At 48.6% G+C, this 15356-nt stretch overlaps 1 pseudogene; it reads left to right on the top strand.

Annotated features, from left to right (window-relative positions):
• The first annotated feature begins 4340 nt into the window (after positions 1-4340).
• Positions 4341-15356, top strand: part of LOC116373375 (tether containing UBX domain for GLUT4-like) — a 30234-nt pseudogene continuing 19218 nt past the window's right edge.

Genomic DNA, 15356 nt, shown 5'->3' with positions numbered 1-15356 from the left:
CTCTCTAGGTCTCTTCCTAGGTTCCTGCCTTTATAGGGAGTTCTTCCTAGCCACCGTGCTTCTACATCTGCATCTTGCTGTTTGAGGTTTTTAGGCTGGGTTTTCTGTATAAACACTTTGAGACATCAGCTGATGTAGAAATGGCCTTATATAAAATGTGCTGGATTGATTGACATCTGCTGATGTAGAAATGGCCTTATATATAAAATGTGCTGGATTGATTGACATCAGCTGTTTGTTTACGTTACAGTGCATTTAACAGCTGTGTGAATGTGGTTCATGTCTGATCCTTCTCTCAGAACGTGTTTAGTGAAATAATGTGTTTATGTAATAAGTTGTTAGGTCTTTGTGGATTATTCCATGTTACAGGGAGTCTAGATGTGGCAACGATGAAAGCCTGCTTTGGTAAACAGTAACAACATGGCCGTGTGTCAGGGGGAGTGCAGGTAGAGGAGTGTTTGAAGCTGTGCCCGTGTTGTGTTATAAACTGTATTCAGGATAATCATCCCTGTGATCATGGCTGTAGTTCTCTGGGTGACTAATAGCTCTGAATAGGAATTCTGGCTCTGTGTGTGTTCCCTAGATGTGTGGTGTGTGTGTGTGTTTCCCTAGATGTGTGTTTCCCTAGATGTGTGTGTGTGTTCCCTAGTAGTGTGTGTGTGTGTGTGTGTTTCCCTAGATGTGTGTGTGTGTGTGTGTGTGTTCCCTAGAGTGTGTGTGTGTGTGTGTGTTCCCTAGATGTGTGTGTGTGTTGTGTTCCCTAGATGTGTGTGTGGTGTGTGTTCCCTAGATGGGGTGTGTGTGTGTGTTCCCCTAGATGTGTGTGTGTGTGTTCCCTAGATGTGTGTGTGTGTTTCCCTAGATGTGTGTGTGTTTCCCTAGATGTGTGTGTGTGTTCCCTAGGTGTGTGTGTGTGTGTTCTCTAGGTGTGTGGTGTGTTCCCTAGAGTGTGTGTGTGTTGTTCCCTAGATTTGTGTGTGTGGTGTGTTTCCCTAGATGCTTAGATGTTGTGTGTTCCCATAGATGTGTGTGTGTGTTCCATAGATGTGTGTGTGTGTTCCCTAGATGTTTGTGTGTGGTGGGTGTTCCCTAGATGTGTGTGTGTGTGTGTGTGTTCCCTTAGATGTGTGTGTGTGTGTGTGTTCCCTAGATGTGTGTGTGGTGTGTGTGTTCCTAGATGTGTGTGTGTGTGTGTGTTCCCTAGATGTGTGTGTGTGTGGTGTGTGTTCCCTAGATGTTGTGTGTGTGTGTGTTCCCATAGATTGTGTGTGTGTGTGTGTTCCCTAGATGTGTGTGTGTGTGTGTGTTCCCTAGATGTGGTGTGTGTGTGTGTGTTCCTCTAATGTGTGTGTGTGGTGTGTAGTTGTTGTGTGTTGCCCATAGATGTGTGTGTGTGTTGTGTGTTCCCTAGATGTGTGTGTGTGTGTGTGGTTCCCTAGATGTGTGTGTGTGTGTGTTCCCTAGATGTGTGTGTTGTTTCCCTAGATGTGTGTGTGTTCCCTAGATGGTGTGTGTGTTGTTCCCTAGGTGTGGTGTGTGTGTGTGTTCCCTAGAGTGTGTGTGTGTGTGTGTGTTTCCCTAGATGTGTGTGTGTGTGTGTGTGTTCCCTAGATGTGTGTGTGTGTGTGTGTGTGTTCCCTAGATGTGTGTGTGTGGTGTGTGTGTGTGTTCCCTAGATGTGTGTGTGTGTGTGTGTGTGTGTGTTCCCTAGATGTGTGTGTGTGTGTGTGTGTGTTCCCTAGATGTGTGTGTGTGTGTGTGTTCCCTAGATGTGTGTGTGTGTGTGTGTGTGTGTTCCCTAGATGTGTGTTGTGTGTGTGTGTGTGTGTGTTCTCTAGATGTGTGTGTGTGTGTGTGTGGTGTGTGTGTGTGTGTGTGTTCCCTAGATGTGTGTGTGTGTGTGTGTGTGTGTTCCTAGATGTGTGTGTGTGTGTGTTCCCTAGATGTGTGTGTGTTCCCTAGATGTGTGTGTGTTCCCTAGATGTGTGTGTTGTTCCCTAGATGTGTGGTGGTGTGTTCCCTAGATGTGTGTGTGTGTTCCCTAGATGTGTGTGTGTGTTCCCTAGATGTGTGTGTGTGTGTTCCCTAGATGTGTGTGTGTGTGTTCCCTAGATGTGTGTGTGTGTGTTCCCTAGATGTGTGTGTGTGTAGTTTCCCTAGATGTGTGTGTGTTCCCTAGATGTGTGTGTGGTGTTCCCTAGATGTGTGTGTGTGTTCCCTAGATGTGTGTGTGTTCCCTAGATGTGTGTGTGTTCCCTAGATGTGTGTGTGTTCCCTAGATGTGTGTGTGTTCCTAGATGTGGTGTGTGTCCCTAGATGTGTGTGTGTTCCCTAGATGTGTGTGGGTGTTCCCTAGATGTGTGTGTGTGTGTTCCCTAGATGTGTGTGTGGTGTGTTCCCTAGATGTGTGTGTGTTCCCTAGATGTGTGTGTGTTCCCTAGATGTGTGTGTGTGTGTGTTCCCTAGATGTGTGTGTGTGTGTTCCCTAGATGTGTGTGTGTGTGTTCCCTAGATGTGTGTGTGTGTTCCTTAGATGTGTGAGTGTTCCTTAGATGTGGTTGAGTGTTCCCTAGATGAGTGTGTGTTCCCTAGATGAGTGTGTGTGTGTGTTCCCTAGATGAGTGTGTGTGTGTGTGTTCCCTAGATGAGTGTGTGTGTGTGTGTTCCCTAGATGAGTGTGTGTGTGTGTGTTCCCTAGATGAGTGTGTGTGTGTGTGTTCCCTAGATGAGTGTGTGTGTGTGTTCCCTAGATGAGTGTGTGTGTGTGTTCCCTAGATGAGTGTGTGTGTGTGTTCCCTAGATGAGTGTGTGTGTGTGTTCCCTAGATGAGTGTGTGTGTGTGTTCCCTAGATGAGTGTGTGTGTGTGTTCCCTAGATGAGTGTGTGTGTGTGTTCCCTAGATGAGTGTGTGGTGTGTGTTCCCTAGATGAGTGTGTGTGTGTGTGTGTTCCCTAGATGAGTGTGTGTGTGTGTGTTCCCTAGATGAGTGTGTGTGTGTGTGTTCCCTAGATGAGTGTGTGTGTGTGTGTGTGTGTTCCCTAGATGAGTGTGTGTGTGTTCCCTAGATGTGTGTGTGTGTGTGTGTTCCCTAGATGAGTGTGTGTGTGTGTGTTCCCTAGATGAGTGTGTGTGTTCCCTAGATGAGTGTGTGTGTGTGTGTTCCCTAGATGAGTGTGTGTGTGTGTTCCCTAGATGAGTGTGTTGTGTGTGTTCCCTAGATGAGTGTGTGTGTGTGTGTGTGTTCCCTAGATGAGTGTGTGTGTGTGTTGTGTGTTCCCTAGAGGAGTGTGTGTGTTCCCTAGATGAGTGTGTGTGTGTTGTGTGTGTGTTCCCTAGATGAGTGTGGTGGTGTGTTCCTAGAGAGTGTGTGTGTTCCCTAGAGGAGTGTGTGTTCCTAGAGGAGTGTGTGTGTTCCCTAGAGGAGTGTGTGTGTTCCCTAGAGGAGTGTGTGTGTTCCCTAGAGGAGTGTGTGTGTTCCCTAGAGGAGTGTGTGGTGTGTTCCCTAGAGGAGTGTGTGTGTGTTCCCTAGAGGAGTGTGTGTGTGTGTTTCCCTAGAGGAGTGTGTGTGTGTTCCCTAGGAGGGTAGAGGAGTGTGTGGTTCCCTAGAGGAGTGTGTGTGTGTTCCCTAGAGGAGTGTGGTGTGTGTTCCCCTAGAGGGAGTGTGTGTGTGTTCCCTAGAGGAGTGTGTGTGTGTTCCTAGAGAGTGTGGTGGTGTTTCCCTAGAGGAGTGTGTGGTGTTCCAGAGGAGTGGTGTGTGTTCCCTAGAGAGTGTGTGTGTTCCCTAGAGGAGTGTGTGTGTTCCTAGGAGTGTGTGTGTGTGGGTTCCCTAGATGTGTTTTGTATTAGATGTGTGTTAGTGATAGGCTACCTCGGCTCACACTGTGTTGGTGTGTGTTCTCTAGATGCGGTGTGTGTGTGTGTGTGTTCTCTAGATGCGGTGTGTGTTGTGTGTGTTCTCTAGATGCGGTGTGTGTGTGTTCTCTAGATGTGGTGTGTGTGTGTTCTCTAGATGCGGTGTGTGTGTGTTCTCTAGAGGCGGTGGGTGTGTGTTCTCTAGATGCGGTTGTGTTGTGTGTGTGTTCTCTAGATGCGGTGTGTGTTCTCTAGATGCGGTGTGTGTGTGTTCTCTAGATGCGGTGTGTGTGTTGTGTGTGTTTCTCTAGATGCGGTGTGTGTGTGTTCTCTAGATGTGTGTGTGTGAGTTTGCAAATGAGTTGTCTGTGTTTAATAACGGTATGTTTCTGTTTCTGTGTTCTGTTTCTGTGTGTGTTCTAGAACAGTGTGTTCTGTTTCTGTGTGTGTTGTAAAACAGTGTGTTGTATTCTGTGTGTGTTCCTCAGGTGCGTATTGCCCTGCAGATGGAAGATGGTACCAGACTCCAGGTACTTTCTCCAGTGGACAGACACTATGGGAGCTGCTCACACACTTTCCCCAGACCAGGTAGGTAGGTAGGGTTGTCACTGATCGCCCAAGTGCAGTGTGTGTGTGTGTGTGTGTGTGTGTGTCTGCGTGCGTGCGTGCGCCTGCCTGCCAAGACCAGAGGTTTGTTATTTTATGAGTGAGTGCTGAACACTGGCGATCAAAGAGGTCGCAGACCAGGAGTGTGCCAAGTTTACAACAACCCCTCTGCTCTCCTCCTCCTCTCCTTTTTTCTCTCCCCTGTTTTCTTTCTCCTCACCCCAACCTCTACTCTCTTCAAGCTCTCTACTCTCTTCAAGCTCTCTACTCTCTCCAGGCTCTCTACTCTCTCTCCAGGCTCTCTACTCTCTCTCCAACCGCTCTCTACTCTCTCTCTCTCTCTCCAGCCGCTCTCTACTCTCTCTACTCTCTCCCCAGCCGCTCTCTACTCTCTCTCCAACCGCTCTCTACTCTCTCTACTCTCTCCAGCCGCTCTCTACTCTCTCTACTCTCTCTCCAACTGCTCTCTACTCTCTCTCCAGCCGCTCTCTACTCTCTCCAGCCACTCTCTACTCTCTCCCCAGCCGCTCTCTACTCTCTCCAGCCGCTCTCTACTCTCTCCAGCCGCTCTCTACTCTCTCCAGCCGCTCTCTACTCTCTCTCCAGCCGCTCTCTACTCTCTCTCCAGCCGCTCTCTACTCTCTCTCCAGCCGGTCTCTACTCTCTCTCCAGCCGCTCTCTACTCTCTCTCCAGCCGCTCTCTACTCTCTCTCCAGCCGCTCTCTACTCTCTCTCCAGCCGCTCTCTACTCTCTCCAGCCGCTCTCTACTCTCTCCAGCCGCTCTCTACTCTCTCCAGCCGCTCTCTACTCTCTCCAGCCGCTCTCTACTCTCTCCAGCCGCTCTCTACTCTCTCCAGCCGCTCTCTACTCTCTCCAGCCGCTCTCTACTCTCTCCAGCCGCTCTCTACTCTCTCCAGCCGCTCTCTACTCTCTCCAGCCGCTCTCTACTCTCTCCAGCCGCTCTCTACTCTCTCCAGCCGCTCTCTACTCTCTCCCCAGCCGCGCTCTACTCTCTCCCCAGCCGCTCTCTACTCTCTCCAGCCTCTCTCTACTCTCTCTCCAGCCGCTCTCTACTCTCTCCAGCCGCTCTCTATACTCTCTCCAGCCGCTCTCTACTCTCTCTCCAGCCGCTCTCTACTCTCTCCAGCCGCTCTCTACTCTCTCTCCAGCCGCTCTCTACTCTCTCCAGCCGCTCTACTCTCTCCAGCCGCTCTCTACTCTCTCCAGCCGCTCTCTACTCTCTCCAGCCGCTCTCTACTCTCTCCAGCCGCTCTCTACTCTCTCCAGCCGCTCTCTACTCTCTCCAGCCGCTCTCTACTCTCTCCAGCCGCTCTCTACTCTCTCCAGCCGCTCTCTACTCTCTCCAGCCGCTCTCTACTCTCTCCAGCCCGCTCTCTACTCTCCTCCAGCCGCTCTCTACTCTCTCCAGCCGCTCTCTACTCTCTCCAGCCGCTCTCTACTCTCTCCAGCCGCTCTCTACTCTCTCCAAGCCCGCTCTCTACTCTCTCCCCAGCCGCGCTCTACTCTCTCCCCAGCCGCTCTCTACTCTCTCCAGCCTCTCTCTACTCTCTCTCCAGCCGCTCTCTACTCTCTCCAGCCGCTCTCTACTCTCTCCAGCCGCTCTCTACTCTCTCTCCAGCCGCTCTCTACTCTCTCTCCATACCTCTACTCTCTCAGCCGCTCTCTACTCTCTCCAGCCGCTCTACTCTCTCCAGCCGCTCTCTTCTCTCTCCAGCCGCCTCTCTACTCTCTCCAGCCGCTCTCTACTCTCCTCCAGCCGCTCTCTACTCTCCCCAGCCGCTCTCTACTCGCTCTTTACTCTCTCTCCAGCCGCTCTCTACTCTCTCTCCAGCTGCTCTCTACTCTCTCCAGCCGCTCTCTACTCTCTCTCCAGCCGCTCTCTACTCTCTCCAGCCGCTCTCTACTCTCTCCAGCCGCTCTCTTACTCTCTCCAGCCGCTCTCTACTCTCTCCAGCCGCTCTCTACTCACTCCAGCCCCTCCCTTCCTCCCTAATCCCAAATCCTTACCTAGCCCCTCCCTTCCTCCCTAATCCCAAATCCTTACCTAGCCCCTCCCTTCCTCCCTAATCCCACATCCTTACCTAGCCCCTCCCTTCCTCCCTAATCCCACATTTTTACCTAGCCCCTCCCTTCCTCCCTAATCCCACATCCTTACCTGGCCCCTCCCTTCCTCCCTAATCCCACATCCTTACCTAGCCCCTCCCTAATCCCACATCATTACCTAGCCCCTCCCTTCCTCCCTAATCCCACATCCTTACCTAGCCCCTCCCTAATCCCACATCATTACCTAGCCCCTCCCTTCCTCCCTAATCCCACATCATTACCTAGCCCCTCCCTAATCCCACATCATTACCTAGCCCCTCCCTTCCTCCCTAATCCCACATCCTTACCTAGCCCCTCCCTAATCCCACATCATTACCTAGCCCCTCCCTTCCTCCCTAATCCCACATCCTTACCTAGCCCCTCCCTTCCTCCCTAATCCCAAATCCTTACCTAGCCCCTCCCTTCCTCCCTAATCCCACATCCTTACCTAGCCCCTCCCTTCCTCCCTAATCCCACATTTTTACCTAGCCCCTCCCTTCCTCCCTAATCCCACATCCTTACCTGGCCCCTCCCTTCCTCCCTAATCCCACATCCTTACCTAGCCCCTCCCTAATCCCACATCATTACCTAGCCCCTCCCTTCCTCCCTAATCCCACATCCTTACCTAGCCCCCTCCCTAATCCCACATCATTACCTAGCCCCTCCCTTCCTCCCTAATCCCACATCATTACCTAGCCCCTCCCTAATCCCACATCATTACCTAGACCCTCCCTTCCTCCCTAATCCCACATCCTTACCTAGCCCCTCCCTAATCCCACATCATTACCTAGCCCCTCCCTTCCTCCCTAATCCCACATCCTTACCTAGCCCCTCCCTAATCCCACATCATTACCTAGCCCCTCCCTTCCTCCCTAATCCCACATCCTTACCTAGACCCTCCCTTCCTCACTAATCCCACATCCTTACCTAGACCCTCCCTAATCCCACATCTTTACCTAGCCCCTCCCTTCCTCCCTAATCCCACATCCTTACCTAGCCCCTCCCTTCCTCCCTAATCCCACATCCTTACCTAGCCCCTCCCTATTCCCACATCCTTACCTAGCCCCTCCCTTCCTCCCTAATTCCACACCCTTACCTAGCCCCTCCCTAATCCCACATCATTACCTAGCCCCTCCCTTCCTCCCTAATCCCACATCCTTACCTAGACCCTCCCTTCCTCACTAATCCCACATCCTTACCTAGACCCTCCCTAATCCCACATCTTTACCTAGCCCCTCCCTTCCTCCCTAATCCCACATCCTTACCTAGCCCCTCCCTTCCTCCCTAATCCCACATCCTTACCTAGCCCCTCCCTATTCCCACATCCTTACCTAGCCCCTCCCTTCCTCCCTAATTCCACACCCTTACCTAGCCCCTCCCTAATCCCACATCCTTACCTAGCCCCTCCCTTCCTCCCTAATCCCACATCATTACCTAGCCCCTCCCTTCCTCCCTAATCCCACATCCTTACCTAGTTCCTCCCTAATCCCACATCCTTACCTAGTTCCTCCCTAATCCCACATCCTTACCTAGCCCTCCCTTCCTCCCTAATCCCACATTCTTACCTAGCCCTTCCCTTCCTCCCTAATCCCACATCCTTACCTAGTTCCTCCCTAATCCCACATCCTTACCTAGTTCCTCCCTAATCCCACATCCTTACCTAGTTCCTCCCTAATCCCACATCCTTACCTAGCCCCTCCCTTCCTCCCTAATCCCACATCCTTACCTAGCCCCTCCCTTCCTCCCTAATCCCACATCCTTACCTAGCCCCTCCCTTCCTCCCTAATCCCACATCCTTACCTATCCCCTCCCTATCTTTCTTAGGGCCCTATGAAATCAGCGTTGGGGAAGGGATCATGGAATCCAGACATTAAAACAGAATGTTATTGACTTTAGTAGGAAATCAACAGAATGTTATTGACTTTATTAGGAAATCAACAGAATGTTATTGACTTTAGTAGGAAATCAACAGAATGTTATTGACTTTAGTAGGAAATCAACAGAATGTTATTGACTTTAGTAGGAAATCAACAGAATGTTATTGACTTTAGTAGGAAATCAACTGAATGTTATTGACTTTAGTAGGAAATCAACTGAATGTTATTGACTTTAGTAGGAAATCAACTGAATGTTATTGACTTTAGTAGGAAATCAACTGAATGTTATTGACTTTAGTAGGAAATCAACTGAATGTTATTGACTTTAGTAGGAAATCAACTGAATGTTATTGACTTTAGTAGGAAATCAACTGAATGTTATTGACTTTAGTAGGAAATCAACTGAATGTTATTGACTTTAGTAGGAAATCAACTGAATGTTATTGACTTTAGTAGGAAATCAACTGAATGTTATTGACTTTAGTAGGAAATCAACTGAATGTTATTGACTTTAGTAGGAAATCAACTGAATGTATTGACTTTAGTAGGAAATCAACTGAATGTATTGACTTTAGTAGGAAATCAACTGAATGTTATTGACTTTAGTAGGAAATCAACTGAATGTTATTGACTTTAGTAGGAAATCAACTGAATGTTATTGACTTTAGTAGGAAATCAACTGAATGTTATTGACTTTAGTAGGAAATCAACAGAATGTTATTGACTTTAGTAGGAAATCAACAGAATGTATTGACTTTAGTAGGAAATCAACAGAATGTTATTGACTTTAGTAGGAAATCAACAGAATGTTATTGACTTTAGTAGGAAATCAACTGAATGTTATTGACTTTAGTAGGAAATCAACAGAATGTTATTGACTTTAGTAGGAAATCAACTGAATGTTATTGACTTTAGTAGGAAATCAACTGAATGTTATTGACTTTAGTAGGAAATCAACTGAATGTTATTGACTTTAGTAGGAAATCAACTGAATGTTATTGACTTTAGTAGGAAATCAACTGAATGTTATTGACTTTAGTAGGAAATCAACTGAATGTATTGAATTTATTACAACATTAATTAATTTGACAAAGTTTATCATAAGACATTAACCAAATACATCAGTGATAACTATTTTCCTGCAACTTTCTGAAACAGTACCGAAGTGTGTGTGTGTGTGTGTGTGTGTGTGTGTGTGTGTGTGTGTGTGTGTGTGTGTGTGTGTGTGTGCGCGCGCGTGTGTGGTGTGTCACTACATGTTGTGTGGCTGTTAGCGATGATGCTAATGATAGCCTTTTTCTGATAGAGATGATGCTAATGATAACCTTCTTCTGATAGAGATGATACTAATGATAGCTTTTTTCTGATAGATGATACTAATGATAGCCTTTTTCTGATAGAGATTATACTAATGATAGCCTTTTTCTGATAGAGATGATACTAATGATAGCTTTTTTCTGATAGAGATGATACTAATGATAGCCTTTTTCTGATAGAGATGATACTAATGATAGCCTTTTTCTGATAGAGATGATACTGATGATAGCCTTTTTCTGATAGAGATGATACTGATGATAGCCTTTTTCTGATAGAGATGATACTAATGATAGCCTTTTTCTGATAGAGATGATACTGATGATAGCCTTTTTCTGATAGAGATGATACTAATGATAGCCTTTTTCTGATAGAGATGATGCTAATGATAACCTTCTTCTGATAGAGATGGTGCTAATGATAACCTTCTTCTGATAGAGATGGTGCTAATGATAACCTTCTTCTGATAGAGATGATGCTAATGATAACCTTCTTCTGATAGAGATGATGCTAATGATAACCTTCTTCTGATAGAGATGATGCTAATGATAACCTTCTTCTGATAGAGATGATGCTAATGATAACCTTCTTCTGATAGAGATGATGCTAATGATAACCTTCTTCTGATGGAGATGATGCTAATGATAACCTTCTTCTGATAGAGATGATGCTAATGATAACCTTCTTCTGATAGAGATGGTGCTAATGATAACCTTCTTCTGATGGAGATGGTGCTAATGATAACCTTCTTCTGATAGAGATGATGCTAATGATAACCTTCTTCTGATAGAGAAGAAGTGGACAGCGGTCTCTTAGTGTAGTGGACTGCGGTCTCTCAGTGTAATGGACTGCGGTCTCTCAGTGTAGGGGACAGCGGTCTCTCAGTGTAGTGGACAGCGGTCTCTCAGTGTAGTGGACAGCGGTCTCTCAGTGTAGTGGACAGCGGTCTCTTAGTGTAGTGGACAGCGGTCTCTTAGTGTAGTGGACAGCGGTCTCTTAGTGTAGTGGACAGCGGTCTCTCAGTGTAGTGGACAGCGGTCTCTCAGTGTAGTGGACAGCGGTCTCTCGGTGTAGTGGACAGCGGTCTCTCGGTGTAGTGGACAGCGGTCTCTCGGTGTAGTGGACAGCGGTCTCTCGGTGTAGTGGACAGCGGTCTCTCGGTGTTGTGGACAACGGTCTCTCGGTGTTGGGGACAGCGGTCTCTCGGTGTTGTGGACAACGGTCTCTCGGTGTTGTGGACAACGGTCTCTTAGTGTAGTGGACAGCGGTCTCTTAGTGTAGTGGACAGCGGTCTCTCAGTGTAGTGGACAGCGGTCTCTCAGTGTAGTGGACAGCGGTCTCTCAGTGTAGTGGACAGCGGTCTCTCAGTGTAGTGGACAGCGGTCTCTCAGTGTAGTGGACAGCGGTCTCTCAGTGTAGTGGACAGCGGTCTCTCAGTGTAGTGGACAGCGGTCTCTCAGTGTAGTGGACAGCGGTCTCTCAGTGTAGTGGACAGCGGTCTCTCAGTGTAGTGGTTAGCGGTCTCTTAGTGTAGTGGTTAGCGGTCTCTTAGTGTAGTGGACAGCGGTCTCTTAGTGTAGTGGACAGTGGTCTCTTATTAGTGTAGTGGACAACGGTCTCTTAGTGTAGTGGACAGTGGTCTCTTAGTGTAGTGGACAACGGTCTCTTAGTGTAGTGGGCCCTACTCTCTTTGAGACCAGCTGTCTGTCCGTCGCCCCTTTCGTCTTCTCTATGATGACATCATCAATAAATCTTTGCCACGGAAGCTTCCAGAATGAATGTCAGCTCCGGTCCGCCCGGGAATCTGGGGGAACAACAAGCCAGGGAGAAGTTACTGTGTTTAGGAGACGACCTGCAATGATACAGTTATGGTTCAGTGGTTTTTAATGGAGACAAACACACACACACACACACACACACACACACACACAGTTGCTCACACGTAGACTCACTTACTTAACACTAGACAGGTGAGACCACCCAGGTGTGTGTTTGTTTTGAATCACAGAATACCTATTTGGTTCTCTCTCTCTCCTCCTCTCAATTCAATTCAATTCAAGGGCTTTATTGGCATGGGAAACATGTGTTAACATTGCCAAAGCAAGTGAGGTAGATAATATATAAAGTGAATATATAAAGTGAAAAACAACAAAAATTAACAGTAAACATTACACATACAGAAGTTTCAAAACAATAAAGACCCTGCAAATGTCATATTATATATATACAGTGTTCTAACAATGTACAAATGGCTAAAGGACACAAGATAAAATAAATAAGCATAAATATGGGTTGTATTTACAATGGTGTGTGTTCTTCACTGGTTGCCCTTTTCTTGTGGCAACAGGTCACAAATCTTGCTGCTGTGATGGCACACTGTGGAATTTCACCCAGTAGATATGGGAGTTTTTCAAAATTGGATTTGTTTTCGAATTCTTTGTGGATCTGTGTAATCTGAGGGAAATATGTCTCTCTAATATGGTCATACATTGGGCAGGAGGTTAGGAAGTGCAGCTCAGTTTCCACCTCATTTTGTGGGCAGTGAGCACATAGCCTGTCTTCTCTTGAGAGCCATGTCTGCCTACGGCGGCCTTTCTCAATAGCAAGGCTATGCTCACTGAGTCTGTACATAGTCAAAGATTTCCTTAATTTTGGGTCAGTCACAGTGGTCAGGTATTCTGCCGCTGTGTACTCTCTGTGTAGGGCCAAATAGCATTCTAGTTTGCTCTGTTTTTTTGTTAATTCTTTCCAATGTGTCAAGTAATTATCTTTTTGTTTTCTCATGATTTGGTTGGGTCTAATTGTGCTGCTGTCCTGGGGCTCTGTAGGGTGTGTTTGTGTTTGTGAACCTCTCTCTCTCTCTTCTCTACAGAGCATCTGAGTTGTCTGAATCAGGTTCCACTCCTGTCTGTGTTTACATGAGAGATGAGGTATGGTATCTCCTTCTCTCTCTCCATCTGTCTGTGTGTGTTGATCAGAGTGTGATGAGGACATTGATACGGGGGGGGGGGGGGGGGGGGTGTTGATCAGAGTGTGATGAGGACATTGATACAGGGGGGGGGGGGGTGTTGATCAGAGTGTGATGAGGACATTGATACGGGGGGGGGGGGGTGTTGATCAGAGTGTAATGAGGACACTGATACGGGGGGGGGGGGGTGTTGATCAGAGTGTGATGAGGACACTGATACAGGGGGGGGGTGTTGATCAGAGTGTGATGAGGACACTGATACAGGGGGGGGGGGGTGTTGATCAGAGTGTGATGAGGACACTGATACAGGGGGGGGGTGTTGATCAGAGTGTGATGAGGACACTGATACAGGGGGGGGGGGGTGTTGATCAGAGTGTGATGAGGACACTGATACGGGTGGGTGGGGGGGGTGTTGATCAGAGTGTGATGGACACTGATACGGGGGGGGGTGTTGATCAGAGTGTGATGAGGACACTGATACAGGGGGGGGGGGGGGGGGGGGGTGTTGATCAGAGTGTAATGAGGACACTGATACAGGGGGGGGGGTGTTGATCAGAGTGTAGTGAGGACACTGATACAGGAGGGGGGTGTTGATCAGAGTGTAGTGAGGACACTGATACAGGAGGGGGGTGTTGATCAGAGTGTAGTGAGGACACTGATACAGGGGGGGGGGGGGTGTTGATCAGAGTGTAGTGAGGACACTGATACAGGGGGGGGGGTGTTGATCAGAGTGTAATGAGGACATTGATACTGGAGGGGTGTGTTTAGGTGAGTGGTGAGGCAGCTCTAAAGAAGGCCAGTCTGAAGTCTCTGGGACTCACAGGAGGAAGTGCCATAGTCAGGTTGGTTCCTCCACAACATATCCACAACATATCCACAACACATCCTCACCATATCCTCAACATATCCTCAACATATCCTCACCATATCCACAACATATCCACAACATATCCTCAACATATCCTCAACATATCCACAACATATCCTCAACATATCCTCAACATATCCTCACCATTACAGCAGACATCAATGCACTGCCACTGAGTGGGAAGGGTGGTGGTGATGAGTATGTAGATGATGTCGTTCCTCTCTGCCGTTCTACAGGTTTTTACTGAAGAAGACCAAATCGCCAGGCAACGGAGACGATGACGGCATGGAGGCGGCTTCCACGGCGACAGATCCCGTCGCCAAGGAAACCAAGCCCCGCCCTTTACCCCCCGTCGGACTGCCTCCCTCACAACCAGAGGGTGCAGTGCTGCCTTCAATCAAAAAAGGAGAGCCCTGACAGGCCGGTTGAGACTGCGGATGCCCCAGTCCACGTCCCCTCGGCCGCTGGCAGCACACTTCCTGGAAAACAGGAAGCGGAAGTGATTACAAACTCCCAAATTGCGGTGCGGCCTAAAAGCAGTCCCTTCGGGGGAGTGAAGAGGGAGGAAGAGGGGGATGGAGAGAGGGCAGGACCATCTGGTCAGTGCGCTGTCCATCCTTCCTCCTCCTCCTCTTCCTCTCCTCCCTCCGCTCCCTTCATCCCTTTCTCTGGAGGGGGTCAGAGGCTGGGGGGGCCGGGGGTGAGCGGTGTAGGAGCATCATCATCATCACTACCATCAATGGTTGGCGGGCCGCCCAAAGCCAAGAAATCTAAACCCAACAACGCCATGGTGAGACCTGTAGTCCAACCCAACGTCTTCTCAATGTACTCTGTTGATAAGAGTCAAGTACATGTGAATAGATACATGAATGATAGATGTTCTGTTTCTATCTCTCAGCGCCAAGCCAGTACCAAACAGGATGACTGGGCTGTGGTAGAGCAGGTTCTGCAGGTACCGTTGATGGGGTTGATGTTGTTCTGATGGGCTGAACGGACCATGTCATGAACGAAACACTTCCATGGAGAAATCCCAGTCTTTTACTCAGAGGCCTGTTGAGGGTCTCCCCTATTGTTTATGTAGAAACCTAGTCAGACAGATACACATTTCTACTGTTGTCATGTCTGCAGCCGTTGAGATGCCTCACCCCTCTCTGTCTCCTCTACAGCCGGTGGACAGGGAACCCCTGATCTACCACATGGACTCTGGGGCGCATCGCTACGGCAACGAACAGGACTTGCCAGACGAGTTCTTTTGAGGTGACTGTGGACGACATCCGCAAACGCTTCGCTCAGCTGAAGAGTGAGAGGTGGGACTGAGGAGAAACTGAGAGAGAGGAAGAGGGAGGAGAGACTGAGAGAGAGAAAGAGGAGAGGAGAGACTGAGAGAGAGGAAGAGGGGAGGAGAGACTGAGAGAGAGGAAGAGGGGAGGAGAGACAGAGAGAGAGGAGGAGAGACAGAGAGAGGAAGAGGAGAGACAGGAGAGAGGAAGAGGAAGAGAGAGAGGAAGAGGGAGAGAGAGAGGAAGAGGAGAGACAGAGAGAGAGGAAGAGGAGAGACAGAGAGAGGAAGAGGAGAGACAGAGAGAGAGGAAGAGGAGAGACAGAGAGAGAGGAAGAGGAGAGACAGAGAGAGAGGAAGAGGAGAGACAGAGAGAGAGGAAGAGGAGAGACAGAGAGAGAGGGAAGAGGAGAGACAGAGAGAGGAAGAGGGGAGGAGAGACAGAGAGAGGAAGAGGGGAGGAGAGACTGAGAGAGAGGAAGAGGGGA

The sequence above is a fragment of the Oncorhynchus kisutch genome, unplaced genomic scaffold (genome assembly GCF_002021735.2).
Source record: "Oncorhynchus kisutch isolate 150728-3 unplaced genomic scaffold, Okis_V2 scaffold4032, whole genome shotgun sequence".
Classification (NCBI taxonomy): Eukaryota; Metazoa; Chordata; class Actinopteri; order Salmoniformes; family Salmonidae; genus Oncorhynchus; species Oncorhynchus kisutch.
The sequence above is the reverse complement of the archived record's forward strand: the minus strand, read 5'-3'. Positions and strand labels throughout refer to the sequence as shown.